Consider the following 5811-nt stretch of genomic DNA (forward strand, 5'->3'; position numbering starts at 1 on the left):
ATAAAATTCCAATACTATTATTTACATCTTAATTAATTTTCAAACATTAAAGGAGAACTCCGGTCAATTTTAACATTGAGCAAGTTTTTTTGTAAATTTGGAGTGCTGTCAATACAGAGAACAACGACAAAAATCGGTGTTGCCTACACCATGTTATCCTCTTTTTAAAATTTGCACCCTGTTGACTTCAATGGGGCAAGTTTTAAACCTGCTTTTAGCATCTTAATATCCTTGATGTGTCATTACAAGTGCACAGCTAATGTGAGTGATTCCTTCAGAGTGAACACGGGTGAATCTGACTGCAGTAGATGTGAAAGATACAGTATGAATAAAAGTGATGTTAATTCAGCCAGCGCACATACCTGTATTTACTTCCTGTTTTCGGTCGAAGTCCACAGTAGTCGATTGTTGAGTTCACCACTGTTGCTTAGTTACCTATGATCACACGCGTGAACTCGACAATCGACTACTGTAAGGAATCACTCACATGGCTGTGCACTTGTAATGACACATCAAGGATGTTAAGAGGCTAAAAGCAGGTTTAAAACTTGCCCCATTGAAGTCAACAGGGTGCAAATTTTAAAAAGAGGATAACACGGTGTAGGCAACACCGATTAATGTCGTTGTTCTCTGTACTGACAGCACTGCAAATTTACAAAAAAATGAGCTCAATGTTAAAATTGACCGGATTTCTCCTTTAAACCGATACAGTATTTCAACGCATCAGATTGGGTTTGTTCATTTACAGTCAGTGACCAAAGACGCTGAAACATTGTATAGTTGCACGTGTAGATGAACACAGTGGTGCACTTCACTCTGAAATCCAGTCAATATATTTATTTTACTAAATCACACCCTTCACGATTTGATAATTGCTCTAAGCCATATTGCGATATTTATTTCGATATTGTGCATCCTACCCGATCTCACGGCAATTCGCAATTTGACCCAGCAGCCTTATCACCCTGTAGCCCAAGACTGGTTGCCCACTGAAGCTAAGCAGGGCTGAGCCTGGTCAGTACCTGGATGGGAGACCTCCTGGGAAAAACCAGGTTGCTGCTGGAAGAGGTGTTAGTGAGGCCAGCAGGGGGTGCTCACCCTGTGGTCTGTGTGGGTCCTAACGCCCCAGTGTAGTGACGGGGACACTGTACTGTCAAAGAGCACCGTCCTTCGGATGAGACTCTCTGTGGTCATTAAAAATCCCAGGATGTCCTACGCCCATTTGCCCATTGGCCCATTGGCCCCTGTCCATCATGGCCTCCTAATCATCCCTATAATCATTGGCTTCATAACTCTGTCTCCTCTCCACCAGTAAGATGGTGTGTGATGGGCGTTCTGGATCAATATGGCTGCCGTCGCATCATCCAGGTGGATGAGGAGATTCCCCCCTTCCATATGTGAAGTGCTTTGAGGACCCAGAAAAGCGCTATATAAATGTAACAAATTATTATTATTATTATAAGTATTTTACGAGGTGGCTAATTCGTACGATTTTTGCTCAATCTTACATATTTTACGAGTTGCCCAATTCGTATGAATTCGTCCGAATGACCTCCCCCTGACCCCGCCCCTAAACCTACCCGTCACTGGGGTTTAGACAAATCGTACGAATTACCAACAAATTGGTCGTGAGATAGCGTGCATCTCTACGTTGAAATTTTCTGTACGGACAAAAAAAAAAACAGCCTGAAACTGCCTCTATAGTCAAAACAATGTAAATTCTAGTAATCAATTTCAATCTGTCAAACACCGGGTCCCCTCAGCCCGGGGCTTAAACCCAGGTAAGCCTGTGCATTAATGTGGCCCTGGATGGAGACCAAAAAGCACTGAAATAATCAGACAGATGTTTGTTGTGTTTAGATCTGTGGGAACATACTGTACACAGTAGTAATGTATTTTTATACCCAGTGACGGCAACTGTCAGCAGAGATAAAACATCGTCATTCACGGCAGCTGTGTGCGTTAATACGCTGGGATAAAGATTTACGTAAACTACCAGATGGAGACAAACTGAATAACTGGTATATCATTTTCCATAACAGAGATCTTAATAGCACTTCATTGTGTTTTGTATTACAGTATCGCAGTCATTTCCCATTAATTATGAGCGCAGCTTGAGTTATGGCGCCTCCTTGCATTATCAGACATCTAGATGCCACAATAAAGCACTTATTTTTGTGCCGCCCATCCGAGACAGAACACAAATCTCTCTGTTGAGCTCTTAGTGACGGTTGTTTCCGCTGTGGGACATTGCAGGACCTCACACAAGGGGTTCAGTGGTTCTTGTGGTCAAGCAAACCGGGCAGCCGTAAAAGGCAAAGGCAGTCTCACTACAAAGGGCAGCTGGGGAAGAAACCTAGGGGTTCTTGTAAAGTGTGACTTGAAGAAAGGATTTAGGACTTCAAACTTGAAGCTCTTGAATGTGTGGTGTTAAGTGGTGTTAATCCACTGAGGACAAACACATGAAACTCAAAGACAAACACAAGGCATTGTGGGTCTTCTTGATAATACAAAGGGTTACTCTTTTCATGAATAAGGTGCAAAATGGAGTTCCATTACATTAAAGCAATAAAAAACACAAATCAGTTTAGAGTTAAGTATTAAATGTTAGATAATTGACATAAAACTAACATAGTATGACAATCTTTTACATAACCATGTTAAAATCAACCCTGTTACTGCATGATTCTTTCGCCCCTTAATAAATAATGGAAAATTCTGTAAAATTGTGACACCCAGTAAGTTTCATAATTTGGATAAACAATAATCTTACATAAAATGAACTGCATCTAAAAGTGTCAACAATAATAAAATAATGTTAAAATCAACACTGTTACCACATGATTTTTTTTCACACTAATTCTATAAAACTGAGACATCCAGAGAGTAACATAATGTGCATAAACAATTATTTAACGTATAAATGAACACAGGATGAAAAGTGGCTTTATCATATAACAGTATTGAATTCAACCCAGTTACTGTTTAATTTCCCCTTATCGACACCCAAGTAACATAATTTAGATAAACAATAATCTAACATAAAATTGACATGGCATGTAAAGAGGCAACAGTGTGTTACAATCTGTTACCGCATTTTTCCCATAATTCTGTAAAACTGGCACCCAGAAAGTAACATCATTTGTATAAACATTTGTATTTATGATCATAGCATGAAACAGCATTAAATTCAACCCAGTTACCACATACTTTTCCACCTTCTTAAAAATGGATCATTCCATAAAATTTTGACACCAAGGAAGTAAAATTTTGGATAAACAATTATTACATAAAATTGACACATCATGTAAAGTGGCAGCAATAACATGTTATATTATACTTATATATATGTATGTATAGTGGATAAACGCCACTTCCTGAAGGCACCTCCTTGTACTGAAATATTATATCAAATTATTTAACATATTATATTCTATTTTGTACCCTATTTGTGGACAGTTCCAGTACAGTGAAAGTGACATTATAATTTGAGATAAATTGTGAGGGTGAGAAAGAAAGAGTGTTTACATGTGTGTAATGGACAATGAATGTGACATTTAAAACTATGTGGGTGTTTGAACTTTCTCCTAGTCAACAGAGCAAACTGGATAACAGATTCTTTGTTCGGTCTTTAAATTAAGTTGTTCGGTCTGTTATAATACATTAATAGATATAGAAATTGAGAAAAAATCTATTTAATGTAGTGCAGAGTACTACTTCCTTTAATTTAAGCCCACACAATAAGCCCATAAAATATGCTTTCGTAATTCACATGCATCAAAAATCACAAAATATTTCGCCACACCGCAATTAAATATCATTACCCCCATAAAAGTGCAATACGTAATTTTTGTTGTCTATTTCATTGATATGATGTGGTCTTCGACTTTATACTGACACCTATCAAACGTTTTTTGAAAATAAGAGTTTTAAAGAGATAAAAAATAAATAGTATTCAGCTGGTCATGTGATCCCAACATGGCCGCCACCATGAGGGTGGACCACCCTTACATGGAACAGCTTGTAGCCTCCTAAAAAGACTTGACTCTTCATCAAAAGTGATTTGCATAATTTAATTTGTATACATTTAAGAATGATTTTTTAGTGTATTTTTAATCAGAGACATTCCGATATTTGCATATCACACCGTGAGAAGTTTTTTAACTGCTTACATGAAAAATGACAATAACGTCATTCCAACCATTCCATGATGATAAAAAACAGCAGTGAACAAAGGGGACAAATGCTGCTCATTCCACTCTGAAGTATAACAACGTTTTAAGATAACTTTGAGCAACAAAAGCACTGCCGAAAGAAACCAGAGCATGAGGTGCGAATGATACCGCACAGAACCGATCCCGCTTTATGGAATCTAAACCAGCGGATTACACACTTGAGAAAGTACTAGGAGAATGCTAGGAAGTATTTGACACAAAGCCGTCTCACATTGGTGAAGTAGTTCATGAGCGCTGCTCTAGAGCTGTCAGTGTTGAGATTCCACACATAGCTGACGGTTTATGGAATCTGGTTCGGTGGGGGATCAGCTTCCCAATCATTTCCACCTAATTGCGCTCACAATGTAATTATAGCCCTCCATAGTTATTTCAAGCATTTCATTTCTCTTAAACAGGACAACATACACTACCAGTCAAAAGTTTTGGATCGGTAAGAATTTTAATGTTTTTCAAAGAAGTCTCTTATGCTCACCAAGGCTGCATTTTTTTGATAAAAAAAAAAGGTACTATTGTTAAATATTATGACATTTTAAAAGAACTGTTTTCCATTTAAATATATTTTAAAATGTAATTTATTCCTGTGATCAAAGCTGAATTTTCAGCATCATTACTCCAGTCTTCAAAAAAACATGATCAATCAGAAATCTTTTTAATATGCTAATTTGATGCTAAAAAAATTATTAGTTATTATTAGTTTCAAAGTTGAAAACAGTTGTGCACATTTTTTTCAGGGTTCTTTGATGAATAGAAAGTTCAAAAGAACAATATTTATTTTAAATTGAAATATTAAAGTTACAAATATTTGTAACATTATAAATGTCTTTACTGTAACTTTTGATCAATTTAATTCATCTTTACAATAGATTCTTACTGACCCCAAAAACGGCAGTATTAAGGTTACAGAAGCTTTCTATTTCAGATAAATGCTGTTCTTTTGAACTTTCTATTCATCAAAGAATCCTGAAATAAAAATGTAAAGAACTGTTTTCAACATTGATAATAATGAGAAATGTTTCTTGAGCATCAACTCATCATATTGGAATGATTTCTGAGGAATTATGTGACACTGAAGACTTGAGTAATAATTCAGCTTTGATCATGGGAATAAATTACTTTACTATTCACATAGAATTGAAAATAATATTGTTATTTTTTGTATTTTTAATCAAATAAATGCAGCCTTGGTGAGCAGAAGAGACTTCTTTTAAAAACAATAAAAATCTTACCGATCCAAAACTTTCGTCTGGTAGTGTATGGTGTAAAATGAGCGTAATAAGGTGTGGAAAGTATGTTACATTATGTAGAACCAGAACATCTTTTCCTGAAGGAAATGTGAACAGTTTGCCTATGCAAAACCTGGAGCCATGATGCTGAGGTGTTGTAGAGTAGGCGGTTGTCAAAGCGTTGATATTTGGTTGCTAGTACATTCTGGGTGATTGCTTACTGAGAGCCTACCTGCAGGTTTCTATGATTTTCTGGTCCTTAGATATGGGTTCTTCCAACTTTATCCACCAAGAGAAGTCAGATTTCACAGTCATGTACTTTCATATCATCTTTTTTTTAAAAAGAGCAAGCA

This window comes from Scardinius erythrophthalmus, assembly GCF_964197995.2.
Source record: "Scardinius erythrophthalmus genome assembly, chromosome: 24".
NCBI lineage: Eukaryota > Metazoa > Chordata > Actinopteri > Cypriniformes > Leuciscidae > Scardinius > Scardinius erythrophthalmus.